Genomic DNA, 17,624 nt, shown 5'->3' with positions numbered 1-17,624 from the left:
TAGTCTGTACTGAGATGTGTTTGTTGAGATGTGCTATTAGGCAGTGCTCGCTGAGATGTGATATTGGAGAGTTCTGGTTGAGATATAATGTAAGGATTAGAGTGATTTTCATCAATATAAATGAGGTAACTAACTCAGTTTGTTTTAAATTTCAGTATCCTAAATAATGCGTCATTACAGGTTCAGTCAACAAAGCATCTGGCGTGTGTTCTTGTATTAGAGTTCAATTCTGCTTTCCTTACGCAATTATAGTATTTGTAATTTTCTTTTATCACGTCAGTAAAATTGGTATTTAAAAATTCTTGTCTTGTTGAAGAAGAACCGTGCCAGATGTGCGTTGAGTCATACTTCCACATACAGAACAGTTATACTTATGCTTTGGTTTCGTAGGTTTCATAGTTGCTGGGGACTTAATTAATTAATTGTGTTAACGAAAATTTTCATTTCATTCTTTGTTGTTGTTCTTTGCAGTCAGATAGCATAATAATACTAGTCAGGGCCAACCGATTACGAAACAGCGTAATCGGACATACAGCTACTAAAAACTAAAAAGTATTTTCAATCATATTTAATTAAGCCCCCACGCACGTGGCGACCGCTGCTTTGGATCGTCCCTTGGAATTCTTCTGATTGTAAAAATAGTAGACAGTAGTATTGTTGTAGTAATTTGAGTTTAGTAATTGTAGTCTATTTTGCATGTGTAGATTTGGTAATTGTCATTCTTCTAATGGTATTTTCCAAAATTTAAATTTGTTGCCTTGTCTATGGGTTTGACAATTTAGTGCAATTATTTCAATTGTTCGTTAATCGTGTTTGATGGAAACATCTCGGGTGTATGGTATTGTTGGAGATAAAGAGTCATTGTGTGTAATTTTCATATAGTGACGAGTTTGGTATACTTTGTAAATGATTACGCGGTCAATGAAAAAGGCAAAAATGATGGATAGTGAGAATAACGAAATTGTTAACATGGCGAACTCGCCAACAGAGGAAAACAGTGTCATGAATAATGTAGTGGAAAACAATTTAATAAGTAGGGAAAATAGTCCGGAAACAGTTCAAAATTTTTCTCAATCAGAAAATTCACAGATTACGTGGTTAACGACAGAAGAAACGGAGCAGTTGATGAGTGCAATATTAAATTTGGGATCACGAATGGAAAAACAGTTTGAATCACTACTAGGAACAATTAAAACCGAATTAAAAACAGTTGGATCACAGTTACGATCTGAAATTAAAACTGATATGGGAACAATGGAAACACGGTTAGACTCACTGGGATCACAAATAGGAACAAGTAAAACCGAGATGGAAACAATGGAAACACAGTTAGGCTCACGAACAGGGACATGTTTCAAAAACATGAAAGATGAATCAAAGAAAGAAATTAGAGAAGAAGTACAACCGATTTTGAATGCTCACAATAATAGTTTAATTTCAACAGAAATCAGACAAGAGGAACAGGACAGAGAACGGGAAGAAAAAGATCGCGTGATAGTACAAAAATTTTCAGAGTTAAATTTACAATGTGCACACGATAAGGAAGAAATATTTGAGAGAATCGAGGAATCCGTACCAAATGACAGATTAAATAACCTAACACAACAATATGAACAGCTAGCTACCAAATGTGTCAATACTGAAACCCGAGTCGCGACACTTACGGAAGACGTAAATAAACAGAAAGAACAATTAGGTGACTTATCGGAAAGAGTTGAGGAGATCTCAGATAAATTGACAAGTGTTAGTTTAGCAGAAGGGTGTGAAGAAAGTAATTTGTTTCATTTACGGGATGCTACAAGAGAGCGCCAGGCGCGTGAATTTAACAATAGCCGACATTCGGACTGGGACAGACGCGGTAGGTCTTCGTCGCCACGAGGCGAAAACTTTGACTATAAACACTTTTTGACTGTTAGGAAATTTAATATCTTCCGCAATTCTAAGAATGACATACATCCATGTGCATGGTTAGATCAATTTATATACGCACTTCTGCCAAATTTGGCACTAAGTCACAAACTGGAAATTATGTGCGGCTATTAAAGTCCTCAGGGGATTCACTACTCTAAGTGAATATGTGCCGTAGCGAGCATAGGGCCCCGAGCTGTAGTGGTGCTATTTCTCTTTTAGTTTTCTGTACCGCTGCCTACTCTTTTACTATTCTTTGCATCTGTCAAAACAACTCTTCGACTATCAATCTATCTAGAGAGTAAGTAAACAATAACCTGATATGACTAATTGTACCTAAAAGTGACTTTGGAATTTACCGTTTGAACTTTACCTTCAGCAGCATTCATTCGTAGTTAAAGGAAATTTTACCTGTTTATCTTCGTGACAATATTACTTCATATGTTGACGATATTCTTATTGCTAAACATTCTTGGAGTGAGCACAACAAAATTTTGGATTCATTGTTACGTATCTTTGCAAGAGTTGGCATTACAGTGAACTTAGAAAAATCTGAATTTGGTCGTTCTCAGGTGAAATTTCTCGGTCACATTATTTCTACAGAAGGTATTCGTCCTGATCCAGAAAAATTAGACGCTATTCGTAATTATGCTGTTCCTACTACAAAACGTGATGTTCGTAGTTTTCTTGGTGTCTGTAATTTTCTTCGACGCTTTGTTAGATTGGACGATTTGGCCACACCTCGTTTATGTGAACTATCCGGAAAGAAATCTAATTGGTGTTGGGATGAGGAAGCTCAGTCAGAATTTGAGCAGCTTCGTGATGCTTTAGTTGCTGCTCCACTTCTTTCACATCCGGATCTATCTAAAGATTTTTGTTTGGCGACGGACTCATCATACAAGGGCCTAGGGGCACACTTATTTCAAGAGGTAGAAGAAGACGGCGTTGTAGTCCAGAAAACTACTGCATTTGGAAGTCGTGTTCTTTCTAAATCAGAAAAGAATTATTCGATTACGGAACTTGAAGCTTTGGCTGTTGTTTGGGCTTTTACAAAATTTCGGACTTTTTAGTTTGGCAGACATACTAAGGTTTACACCGATCATCGAGCTCTGGAATTTCTTATGTCAACAAAATTAACTCACGGCAGATTGTCACGATGGGCGTTGTACCTACAGGAATTTGATTTTAGTATTGTTTACATACAGGGTTCTTCAAATATTGTTGCTGATGCTTTATCACGTGCACCTATGGGTTTGAAACAAAGTGCTGAAGAGGACTGCATAGAAAACAATTATTGTTTGATGTATATTCAAGGTGTTGCGTTTGAGAACTTTATTTCGTCTTCGCTCCAGGATATCGCTAAGGAACAAAATAAGGATCCTATCTGGAAGGACATTAAGGAGAAGTGGAGGAGAAAGGAAAGCGTGGCGATTAGACAGCATTATTTAGTCCGCAATGACATTCTTTTTAAACGAAAATCGGTCGACAACTCCGTTTGGTTAGTTTGTATTCCTGATGAGTGGGTCAATAAATTGATTTGGTATACGCATTTCAGTTATGCACACTTTGGTCCCAGAAAATGCTTTCATAAATTACGAGAAAATTGTTATTTCAGTAATATGGAAAAACGTATTCGATCTGTTCTGGCCAAATGCAAATTATGTCAAAAGGCTAAGCCGCCAACAGTTTCTCACAGAGCACCGTTGTTTCCTATCATTCCAGCGAAATTAAAGGAGATGGCTGCAGTCGATTTGTTCGGTCCAGTGGTTCGTTCTACTAATGGTTTTGCGTACATTTTCGTAGCAGTGGAGTTGACGTCAAAATATGTGTGTTTTACACCTTTACGCAAAGCAACAGCTCGTTCAGTATCTAATGCTTTCATCAAACATTTTCTTAAAGAAGTTGGTCATGTTGATAAGGTTATATCAGATAATGGATCACAGTTTCGTTCTAAAATTTGGCTTCGTACTCTACAGCGTCGTAAAATTAAACCAATTTTCATTTCACTTTTTCACCCTCAATCTAACGCTTCAGAGAGATGGATGAAGGAAATCAATAAATTGTGTCGTCTTTATTGTCATCAGAATCACAGAACGTGGGATCAGTATCTTCATATTTTTCAAAACATTCTGAATGAACTCCCTAATGATTCAACTTCTTTACCGCCTATACAGATATTAAAAAACAAAGCACCGACAAATCGCATTTCTGAAATAGTTCCTTTTCCGCCTTCACGGAAACTGCGGCATTCTGAAGTTGTCAACTTGTATCTACGAAATATTGCATCTGCGGCTGCTAGAAGAGAGAGATCAGCTAAACGTCCTGGTCGTTTAAAAATCTTGTCAGTTGGTCAGAAGGTGTTAATTCTCACCGTTTGTCTCGCAAAGGAAAAGGCTTGTGTCGCAATTTTTTTCTGCTTTATAACGGTCCATATAGAATTCGTAAAATTATTCATGATAACACTGTCGAAGTAGAAACTCTTAAATCTCGACGCTCTAAAGGAATATATCATATATCTAACGTAAAAATTTTTGTGGAATGACATACTTTAGAGAAACCAACAGCTAGATGTAAACATGCGGAGAGTACAAGGATAACGCGCTGTGTTTTTGCGGCGGCATATACTCAAAGCAACAGTCAAGTCTGCGCGCCGCACAAGGCAGTCGTTGACCGCGAACAATTGCTTCCTACGTCACGCGCCTACAGCTGATCGAGCGCTCAGTGCGAATGCACTGACAGCCGTAAACAAATACACAGTTTAATTTCTCCGATTAAATTCAGTATAAAGCTATAGTGATTTGATGAATTATGTTATTAACATTCAGTATTTTTCAGGATACGGTTCTATAAAATATTTAAGAACTTCAGGTAAATTCTGTGCGTGTCCGACGTTAAGACGACTTGCTATCGAGAAATTTTCAGGAAGAATGTAATTTCCAAGAAGTAACTAATAAACTAAAAAGGTAACTATTAATTGAGTTTATTTTTCAGGTAACATATTTCCACTTAGGTACGTACTTTAGACGTAATTTGCTGCTCGCGATTACGTGATTCATACTTTGTGCTAATTTCATGTTCTATGAATTTATGTGTGAAGCGACGTGCTTGCGTACATTTTCTGATTTTTGTCAATGTTTTATTAATGAACAGGATTGTTATTTGTATATATTATGCATCGCTTGGCTGCTATGCTTTTTCACTGATGTCATATTTTTTTTAATTATGTGCCTGCTGTGCTTATTTATTTAAATTATAATTGTAACCTGATTAATTGTGCTGACTGTGTTTATGTATGTAGGTTATACTTTGTGATTTATTTGCTTGCGCTTTCATGTTTACTTATTAAGATGACATATGAACATTTATTTGCTTATGCTGATATGATGCTAATGACCTGTTTATTATGTTAGATAACATATGTTTACTGCTATGCGTATGGATTGCATATTTATACATTTCTGTTTGTTGTCACAACTACTCTTTAATTTGGTATATAGCAATGCTGATGTACAGTGTACGAACATAGAGTTTAGGTTACAGTATGGTGTTAATTATAGATTGTTTGCTTGGCAGAGCCTCGTTGTAAGAATTGTGCTGCATCCACTTGTTGACATTCTGTTCTCTACTGGTATATTTACTCGCTATTGCATGTTTTGCTTACGCTCAGTGCCTTATATTTTTAAGATAAGAAAATGAACTGCTATAATTCGACGAACGACATTAGTACAAGAAACTTCATAGAAGTCACATGAGCTGAGGTTTTATGGAAGCTGTATAAATTTATGCTAATAGGAAGGAAGCTAACGACATGACATACCACTACTAGGTTTAGACCATTAACAATTATTACACTGCATTCTTCGTGAGCAATTGAAATAGGAAGTGACACTTGACACAAGAAATACTCTACATGTTTGCTTCTGCCATAATTCTTGAAGTGGTGTACACACTGTGAAATATTATGATCATTCACACTCCGTAATCGTACTTAATTATTAAGAGTTATTCGAACTAAGTCTGTTAGAGGTCATGTATGCATTTCTTTTGTTTACAATTCATAATGAGTAGAAGATTTGGGTCAGATGGATTACACAGAGGTTGTGTGTTGGCAATGTGTCTTCAGATTGTATGGGATGATGAGGTTTGCATTAGGATTTTATCTGTACTTGTTCGAGGAGACTGACTAGAGGAAAGAGTTGTTATGGAAGTGAAATGATATTGGCGATAAGGTTTATATGTATCGATGTATTGAAGAGGTATTATTGAGATTATATGAAGTTGATGATTATTGGAGTTTTGGTGGACAAGAGGTAAGGTAAATGCTATTAATAATAAGGTTTATATGTATCGACGCACTGAAGAGGTATTATTGAGGTATTATTGAGATTATGTGAAGTTGATGATTATTGGAGTTTTCGTATATAAGAGGTAAAGTAAGTGAGATGCATATTTTTTTTGTTGGTCTTATGGAACAAGGAGGATGAAGATAGCAGACTAGAACACTAAAGTAGAAGGAAGACAGTCTATACACTCACTTTGTTAAATCACTAAGCAGTATATATTTTTTTTGAAGAGAGGAAGTATTTGCATATCTTGGCTCACTGACAGTTGTTCAACAACAGTACATTTGATCTGGCTTGGCAAACATTGGTCTTGACATGATGACTATGACGTTGACCTAACTATTATTGACTGTTATACATTGCTGCCACTACTACTTGATACACATGATGAACATCAGATTTTGACAGAATTACATTTACACAGTTAACACCATTCAATTACACAGTAGTACTTAATGTGGATGAAAGATGAATGAGTGTGTTTTCCTTTCCTAATCCTACCCACCTATCTCCTAAATATTATTTTATTTGTTTGTAGTGGCTTGCACTGACACCCATAAATATTATAGGTTTACTGATATTTGAGTATTTGTAATAGTTAATATGAAAATTATCTGACATCATTTGTGTGTTTGTTATGATTTGTACGTTTAGTGTAAAAGCATTTGTATGTGCATTCAAACTATTGTTCATGCCTGAACTGTCTGATTAGTGAGGGTAAATATTATGGACTGTTACCTGCACTTTTCAACATGATGTGAGACACTTAGAAATGTTTAATTTCTGCTGATGAACTGTGTGATCAGTGATAGTGAATATCATGGACTGCTCTCTGCACCTACTCAACATTGCTGGATGCCACTAATGGAACTGCTTCTACTGAAATAAAGTCACTTGTTGCTGTCTGCACCTACTCAGCATTGCTGGGTGCCACTGTTAGAACTGTTTCTACTGAAATGAAGTCACTTGTTGCTGTCTGCACCTACTCAACATTGCTGGGTGCAACTGATGTACTGCTTCTACTGAAATGATGTCACTTGTTGGTGTCTGTACCTGCTCTCAACATTGCTGGGTGCAACTGATGGACTGCTTCTACTGAAATGATGTCACTTGCTGGTGTCTGCACCTGCTCAACATTGCTGGGTGCAACTGATGGACTGCTTCTACTGAAATGATGTCACTTGTTGGTGTCTGCACCTGCTCTCAACATTGCTGGGTGCAACTGTTGACCATTGCTGGGCTGGAATTATCAACTATTTGTTTTTTTTTTTTTTGAATAATTAAAAGTATTTTATGTGAACATTTGTATAAACTGATTTTTTGTGTATTGTGTGAACTCTTATGTAAAGTCACATGTATGAAAAGAAGTTGTATTGCTTACTGTATTTTATATATTAGGTTATTGAAAGGTCAGTGCAAAGCCAAAATTTTAACTAATTATGTGATATTTAAGTATTAATATTATCTTTTATTTTTGTCTGTATTTTTGTGGACGAATTTGGTGGTATTTTCACCACCAATGCTGGCAAAAATACCATCAAATTCTGGCCTGTGGAGGAGGGGCATATGAAAGGTGGCTACACTGAGCCACTGCGCCAGAGATTGCGCCAAAGAGTATTATTAAGCCACCTACACAGTGCCTGTTAAGAACTCGTAGAAGTCAGTGCTTGTAGAGAGCTCGTAGTAGTCAGGGCCCATGCATCTTAAACTACAACCTGACTCTGCATGTCTTTACGTTACTCAGTGCAGTGATTATCTTGCCGTTGACGAAGAAGATCGTGCCTTTAATGGCTTAATTACGCCGCAAAGTGCTTCAGCGTCCGGTAACTTTATTTGTAAATGTCGTTCTTGATCACATGTAGTATACAATTCACAATGAGCGATTCCATAATCAGATCTGTAACAAAATAGAAAGAACAGTAATGTGACGATAATAAGTCAGATGTACAGAAAATTTAAGAATACATGAAAGATGACATGACTGACAACCACAAAATACCAATAAAAGTAATAGAGATCTACGTACTTAGAAAACAGCAACTGAGCTATTGCTTAGTGAACTGAGTGAATCGAATGCCTGTTTCGACGCATTCAGGAAGCAATCAGTGTGAACAGCATCGCATGCCGCAGGGGCTCCGCGTATGGCTAGGTACTCTGGCCACAGGCGTCACAAAGAGTGGGACCTTCCAATAGAGAGTAAATATCGATGGAGTGGCTAAATGGTTCAAATGGCTCTGAGCACTATGGGACTTAACATCTGTGGTCATCAGTCCCCTAGAACTTAGAACTACTTACACCTAACTAACCTAAGGACATCACACACATCCATCCTCGAGGCAGGATTCGAACCTGCGACCGTAGCAGTCCCGCGGTTCCGGACTGAGCGCCTGAACCACTAGACCACCGCGGCCGGCTCGATGGAGTGGGCATAGCCTACTGAGCATGGTCTCATTATCAGACCGGGATATTCCGTGCTATTAGGACGACGCTGTTTGATAGCGTGTTGTGACAGCAGCGAAACTTGAGTATTATACGTACTTACCTTGTTTTACGTGGCTTTCTGTATGTTGGAGTATTAGTAGCAGCTATGGTGCAGTACTGTTGCTGTTACGGATGCAACGAAAAGTACGTCAATGAAGGACGAGTTACTTTTCATAGGTAGGTACAGTTTCCATTTACTTGTAAATGTAGTATTCGTATGAGGCACTTTATATGTTAAAAAATATCGAGACGCGACATTACATGGTCTAAAATTTTAGGACTAACTATTGAAATTTTTTGGCCATGTGTTTACGAGAATGGTGGTACATAAATCTGAAGCATGTTTGAGTAAACTGTCAATCTGTGTATACACATTCGTGCTATATTCATCTGCAGCTAACATTTATACAGAAAAGTAAAAAGGAAGAATTTCGTCCCTAGAAAATAATCAAAAGTATGCTCTAAGAACGTTTTGGTAGGGAGGGATTGGGAGATGTGTGATTAAAGGCTGATGCTGTTGCCAAGAAAATGAAATTTATCAAGTGCCAGTGTGTATTGATTTTACCATACTTGTGATTTAATTGCTGTATTCTTCCAATTTTTTTTTTCACTTGACACTTGCGCGTCTTATTGAATGTCTCCGTAACGCAGTCAATGAGAACAGAGATTCGACAATTTGAATAACTGCAGCAGTGAACAAAATAAAATTATTAGCAGTCACTTCGTTTTCCCATAACCGGAAAAACTAAGTAACATGGAAGCTGAGCTGTGACACGGAGAAGCACAATACCTTCGATCTCTCCATGTTTAAACGAATATCTGTTCCAGGTATAAAATTGTTAAGATGTCAATAATTGGATATAAAAAGATCCACGATATTTCTTAAGGTGGTCTACGTGTACTAGTTAACTAATAACACTCAAAATGAGCCAAGAGCTATACGAGCTGCTACGTTCCATCCCAATAACACTTGACTTCAGCACGGGAGATGTTGTGGTCACAATTCTCGTTCTGCACCTCGGAATGTTTCATAGATATTGATACACTATCGTCCTGCCTCCTGCAAGTACCATCATAGGTACTATCTAAAATAAGTATTTACTGCTTCATTTAATAACCCTTCATAGAAAGATACATTTTGTTTACTTTCTCACGCCAGAAGAAATATGTTAATAAATTTTATGCCGCTTTTTACACCATTTATCTTGGTATAAGTACGGCTTTTAGCTCTACATGGTGCATTTTATTTTATATTTATTTTTAGGAACACATTCTGCAAAGTGAAACCATTTTAATCAAAGACTTTGCAACTGGTATGCTGATTTCTTAGTACTATCATACCCGAAAGTATCCGAACGACCTAAATTGCATGCATGCAATTGGATGCAACCCACATAACGTAGCTGTCTTGCAAGTCCTCTAATCTCTTTGCAGTACAGTCGTTTGTGGAAAATGGATACCAAAAGAGATCACTAGAGAACACAATTCTTTAAGGTAATCGGCCCAGATGTAGATCAAAACCACGATATCATAAATACTAGGAAACGCGTTATTATAGATGAGCCAATCTTCACCGTTTATGAACTCAATTTCGTTACAGTAAGTGACATTTCAAAATCACTACCACACTCATTACAATTTGAATTAACTAACTTCATCACATAAGTCATTCCACCAATCTTTAGGCAAGATTAAATATTTTTGTGATAAAGAGATTTTGAGGCAACATCTTTAGTCCTGACGTTCTATGACAATTCGAAGTGTTTTTTTCTCTAAAACCTTTACCCACACCTGTGAAACGTCGTTCCTGATAAGAGTGATTTGTCATTAACTGGATGTAGAACTAACCAGTTGAGAGCAACGCGATTAACAGCGGCAAGCGGTCAATGGAAGCCTCAAAATTAATATCGTATCACCAGTAATTTCTCTGTACGCACGATTGAGCAATTATTTGAGCACATGCCTGAACTTCAAACGATACGACGAACTTCGTTGTTCTGGATCTGTATTGAAACCAAACACCGATACCCGTTCTAACTAAGCAAAGCTTTCGTGCCGGTTGCAAGGCATAAAGAGACGAGAAATATCGAAGTTCTCACCAGTATCAGTTACCTAATCTTATTTTTGTGCTCTGCCTGAATCGCGTCAAGATCCTTACCTCCCGCTTAAGTAATCACGAAAAACGTTTAATATACTTTCAAGTGACTAAGTTTGCACCTGTTTAAAGGGAAGTGCATGATGCAAAATTTTGAGAGAGAAACTCGAACCAGTCTGTAAATTGATTGTCAACTAAATAAAATTAGATATCATATATCGAATTTTTTCACCAGAAGCAAGATTTCTGAATTTGAGACGATTTTGCCCCGGCAGCTACCGTCATAATTTTCTGTCCACGAACTGTTTGCTGACTAGTAGCGAAACGTGTGCATGTTTCACTAGAAATAATGGCACCTATCGTTACTGCTGACAATACATGAAGAGACATTATAAATGAAAATTAATCACTGATAGTTCGGTGTGCATATGGTAGGGCATGAAATGAAAGCACGGAATTTTCATGCTGGATCAGGACTCCAAACTACATATGTGTTTTTCGTGGAGATGATCGAACTGTATCGTTCCGTGTGGGCCAGATACCACGAGAGAGGAGATCTGAATTCAAATCGCAGGCCAGCACCAAATTTTTCAACGTCTCAAGTGCAAATAAAATAAGAGCCCAGTGATATTAAGTGACCATTGGCCCATTAAATAAAGTAATGTTTCTGGCGTAAGGAAGTGCACGGGCCACAGAGTTTCTGTTTGCCGCGAATTTCGCCTCTCCCTCTGCTAAACCTGCTCTGCCCAATCTGAGAGCGAAGACATATGATGCCTATATTTCGGTGAAACCTGACTTTCCTCATTTGCCATTACTAGGAGTGCAGGACTTCTATTCGTGTGTGTGTAAAATGCACGCCAGAAGTGGGAATAAAACCCATATCTCACAACTAGGAAACTAGTATCAATCCACCAGACCACCGAAGCCCAAACTTGCTACGTACATGTTTGTGTCGTAACGTATGACGCACTTAGATTACAAATTAGTCATAGTGAAAGATTTCAGTTCTCTGTTAACTGGTTAGTTGTCAGGAGGCTTCTGGCACGGAAATTATGCTAGTGTCATGTCAGCGGCATGTACAGATGCCATCATAGCCTCGATTCGAATACATTCTGAAATTTTCACTATGTCAAGAAATTTATGAGATCGAGAAATCCCATTCAAGAGTATGAAGTTACCAAATATACATTGCGTTGCTTTAACTCTGTATTTCATTTCTTTTTCATGGAAAAGGTATGACATTACAGACCATATCATACCCTTTCGTAAGCGTGGCAGACGATATTGGTAGAATGGCGTGGTGGGTAAGGTGGTCAGTTTCTAATGTGCAGACAGGAGTTTCGAATTCTCTCATTTCCATGAATTTTAATTAGTTAATAGTTTAGACGGACAACAGGAATCAATAAATATCCATACTTTTAAAGTATTACATCTACACCGCTGCTCTTGCACCACTTTTTATCTGTATGTACTGTGATTTCTACTTCGCAGTAAAGTAAAATGGTATCTTTTTTGTGGTTCTGTCGGTAGTGGCAACGTTTCTGCACATAGATAAGACGCATTTCCTCGACGAAATAGGTAAATACTTTTTCTTTGTTGCCTTAATAGAAATTTCCGTCATGCGGTAGGTAACAAAAATAGTTTCAAGTTTTTCTCAGTCTTTTTGGTCAAAGGTCGTAAAATAAATTAAAATCAAGAGACTACTGAACGACTGAAAAGAATTAAACAGACAGCCTTGTTTTTATGCATACTCTACTCCTCTTTTCTTCTTTTTTCTTTTTAAATGAGAGATATGTCAAACAAATTTTCGTCTTCTTTAAAGGATGAAAAAACCTTTGTTTGTCATTAACAATTTCTCCCTAACAACACAATAACTCGGTACTGTGCCCAGTATCCGGAATCACCTACAACTGCATTTAACAACTAGTGAATAGACGCAACAAGTTTCCGGATAAATATGTCAATCTGTGACAACTCTACCGCGCGTCATGAACTCCTTTGGACAGCGCTATCTTGGTTGTCGGTGCTGGCCTTCTACACCTAACAATTTTCTCCATCTCTGCTCATACGTGCTCTATGGGACTGAGGTCAGCACCTTTGGGAGCACAGTCGAACAGCTCAAAGTCCCCGTTCATTTGGAATCCGAGTTTTACACAGTTCACTGTATGTACAGGAGAACGGTCATGTTGGAAGGTTATTCTGCCTCCTGGAAATCTCTGACGAACAGAAGGAAGCATTCCGTCTCCAGTATTTCGCAATAGTAATGACAATGAAAAGGACGGTCCAGTTTCCACAGAAAGCCACAACCATTTGCTGCGAACTAAATATTTCTAAAAGTGACCAAGAAGCATCAAATGTTTCCTTCAAGCACACGTGTAGCAGCAGCAGAATGAAGGAGTTAATAGTGATAATGGCCATAATAATCATAATATTTGGTAACTTCATACTCTTGAATGGCGTTTCCCGATCTAACAAATTTCTTTAAATAATGAAAATTTCTGAATGTCTTCGAATCGAGGCTATGATAGCATCTTTACGTATCGCTGACATGAGACTAGCATAATTTCCGTGTCAGAAGTCTCCTGATAATCAACCAGTTAACAGAGAACTGCATTTTTTCACTGTGTCCAATTTGTAAGCTAGGTGCATAATGCGTTATGACACAGTCAGGTACGTCTAGTGGTCTGATGAATTGATCTTAGTTTCATAGTTTTTAGATATGGGTTTCATTCCCACTTCCGGCGTGCATTTTAAAGACACAGGAACAGACGTCCTTCAGGCCTAGTTATGGCAGGTGAAGAACCAGAGCCGCTATAGTTTGGGCCATAGCAGAGGCGGAACTCACGGCAGACAGAAACTCTGTGGCCCATGAGCTTCCTTACACTAGAAACAATATTTTTTTTAATGAGCCAATGGTCATTTAATGTCACAGGGCTCTTATTTTACTTGAACTTGATTAGTTGAAAATTTTTTTGCGGGACTGGGATTTGAATTCTGATCTCCTCTTTCGCGGTACCTAACCCACACGGAACGATATAGTTCGGTCATTTAGTTGTTTTTCCCACGACTGCAAACTTCTCAAGGTCTCCACAAAAGGCGCATGTGTGGTTTCGAATCCTGGTCCATCACAAAAATATCCATGGTTTCATTTCAAGCCCTTCTACATGCACACCGAACTACTAGTGACAACCAATTTTCATTTTTAATGTCTCTTCATGCGTTTTCAACAATAACGATAGGTACCGTTATTTCTCGTCAGATATGCAAACGTCTTGGTACTGGTGGCTAATAATTCGTGTACAGAAAACAACGAAGGTAGGTGCTTGATCCAATTCCTAGTAAGGCAAAAAAAAGAGAAAAAAGTATCCTCATCCCAAATTCAGACATCTCGGTGCTGATGGAAAAACTTGATATCTAAAATCTAAATTTACTTAACTAACACTCAAATTACATGCTTCGCTCGAGTATCTCTGACAAAACTTTACATCATGCACTTCGTTATAACAAGTGCAGACTTAGTCACTTGAAATTGTACCAAACGTTCCTCGTGGTTACTGAACAGGGAGATAAAGGTCTCGACAGTATTCAGGCAGAGCACAAAATTTTTTTAGTTAAGATTAGCTAACTGATATTGGTGAAAACTCTTATATATCTCGTCTCTTTGTGCCTGGCGAAAGCTTTGCTTAATTACACTACTGGCCATTAAAATTGCAATACCAATAAGAAATGCAGATGATAAACGGGTATTAATTGGACAAATATATTATACTAGAACTGACATGTGATTACATTTTCACGCAATTTCGGTGCATAGATCCTGAGAAATCAGTACGCGGAACAAACACCTCTGGCCGTAATAACGGCCATGATACGCCGTGGCATGGAGTCAAACAGAACTTGGATACAGCTTCAACACAATACCACAGTTCATGAAGAGTAGTGACTAGCGTATTGTGACGAGCCAGTTGCTTGGCCACCATTGACCAGACGTTTTCAATTGGTGAGACATCGGGAGAGTGTATTGGCCAGGGCAGGAGTCGAACATTTTTTGTATCCAAGATAGGCCCGTACAGGACCTGCAACATGCAGTCGTGCATTATCCCGCTGAAATGTAGGGTTTCGCAGGGATCGAATGAAAGGAAGAGCCACGGGTCGCAACACATCTGAAATGTAACGTCCACTGTACAAAGTGCAGTCAATGTAAACAAGAGGTGACCGAGACGTGTAACCAATGGCACCCCATACCATCACGCCGGGTGATACGCCAGTATGGCGATGACGAATACACGCTTCCAATATGCGTTCACCGTGATGCCGCCAAACACGGATGCGACCATCATGATGCTGTAAACAGAACCTGGATTCATCCGAAAAAATGACGTTTTGCCATTCGTGCACTCAGGTTCGTCGTTGAGTACACCATCGAAGGCGCTCCTGTCTGTGATGCAGCGTCAAGGGTAACCGCAGTCATTGTCTCCGAGCTGATAGTCAATGCTGCTGCAAGCGTCGTCGAACTGTTCGTGCAAATGGTTGTTGTCTTGCAAACGTCCGCATCTGTTGACACAGGGATCGAGACGTGGCTGCACGATCCGTTACAGCCATGCGGATAAGATGCCTGTCATCTCGACTGCTAGTGATACGAGGCCGTTGGGATCCAGCACGGCGTTCCGTATTACCCTTCTGAATCCACCGATTCCATATTCTGCTAACAGTCATTGGGTCTCGACCAACGCGAGCAGCATACCATAAACCTCAATCGCGATAGGCTACAATCCGACCTTTATGAAAGTCGGAAACGTGATGTCACGCATTTCTCCTCCTTACACGAGGCATCACAACAACGTTTCACCAGGCAACGCCGGTCAACTGCTGTTTGTGTATGAGAAATCGGTTGGAAACTTATTTCATGTCAGCACGTTGTAGGTGTCGCCACCGGCGCCAACCTTGTGTGTATGGTCTGAAAAGCTAATCATTTGCATATCACAGCATCTTTTTCCTGTCGGTTAAATTTCGCGTCTGTAGCACGTGATGTTCGTGGTGTAGCAATTTTAATGGCCTGTAGTGTATAGCGGGTACGGGTGCTTGGTTTCAATACAGATCCAGAACAACAAGGTTCGTCGTGTCGTTTGAAGTTCAGGCATGTGTGCACTTAACTGCTCACTTATGAGTACAGAGAAGTTACTGGTGATACGACGTTAGATTTGAGCTTTCCACAGAACGCTTGTCGCTGTTAATCGCGTTGCTTTCAACTGGTTAGTTCAACATTCAGTTTATGACAAACCACTCGTATCAGGAACGACGTTGCACAGGTGTGAGAAAAACCTTTTAAAGAGCAAAAATATTTCGAACTGTAATAGAACTTCAGGAGTTCAGAAATTGTCTTAAAATCTCTTGATCGTAAAAATATTTGATTTTGCCTAAAGATTTCTGAAATGACTTAAGAGATGAGGTTAGTTAAGTCAAATTGTAATAAGTGGGAGCGATTTTGAAATGTGACTTACTGTAACGAAATTGAGTTGACAAGCGGTAAGGAGGGACTCATCCCTAGTGACAAATTTTCTAGTATATAATATATCGTGGTGTTGATTTCCTTAAAGAACAGTGTTCTCTAGTGCTCTCTTGTGGTATCCATTGTGTGTAGTCAAACGACTGTACTGCAAAGAGATCAGAAGACTTGCAAGACAGATACTTGATGTGGGCTGCGTGCAAATCAGGCGAGGTGCAATTCAGGTGGTTCTCATACTTCTGGATATGATAGTGCCTCGGGGCTAGCAACCTCTACCGCCTATGGCTTGTCTATATAGATGAGTATGGGTCACCCCAGGCCATCACTAGCACTTACTATGAACCTGCGTGTAGAGATTTTTTGACAGTGATACTTGTATAATATTATGTCTGTCAACCACGCTATCTTTTTATGTATTCTTAGATTTTCTATATATTTGGCATTGAACCACTTGAACTGATTATTGTCACTTTAGAGGTTCACGTTCTTTGTAACAGATGTGAATTGGAATTTATAATGCCAATGAGACGAACGTTTACGAATAAAGTGCCAAACATAATCGCAGACTCGTTCAGACTTAACGTTACAGTAAGTCAGGTAAATGTCCATACATCTTGGAGTCAACGTCCACACATTAAACGAGTTTACAGGACAAAATACTGAGTTGGTGCATACGCTCGTAGCGTTTTTCAATAAGTTTAATAAACACATCAGGAACACACAACAGAGAATTTAGTCATCAATAATATGTTCTCCTTCACTATTTACAACAGTTTGTCAACACTGAGGTAACTTTTCGATTCCGCGACTGTAGTAATCACTTGGTTTTGAGGTGAAGAACTCGCCGAGCCATGTTCGGAGCTCATTTTCATGCGGTAAGGAATTCTTTGAAGGTTGTTCGATAGAGAGCGGAAAAGGTGTAGCATCGCTTTACGCAGTATTCCTGGTCGTTGTTCTTGGACTGCGTCTGCAAGTCGTCTCAGTTGTTGTCAATAAATGACAGCAGTGATGGTTACACCTCGTGGAAGCAATTCGTAGTACACCACATCGTGGCTGTCCCACCAGATGCACAACTTTATCTTTTGTCGAGAGATTGCTGCTTCGTTTGTGCTCAGCCATTCCTTTCTTTTATTTATGTTAGCATAAAGACTCCATTTCTTGCCACCAATAACGATACAGGATACGAATGATTGGTGTTGTTCAGGAGCAAATTGGTGACGAACAGTAAGAAATGTTCATATGGGCACCCGCTGATGTTTTTGATTTTGGCTTACAGCGTGCGATATCCATA

This window comes from Schistocerca serialis, chromosome 6 (assembly GCF_023864345.2).
Source record: "Schistocerca serialis cubense isolate TAMUIC-IGC-003099 chromosome 6, iqSchSeri2.2, whole genome shotgun sequence".
Lineage (NCBI taxonomy): Eukaryota > Metazoa > Arthropoda > Insecta > Orthoptera > Acrididae > Schistocerca > Schistocerca serialis.
Note: the sequence above shows the minus strand (reverse complement) of the source record.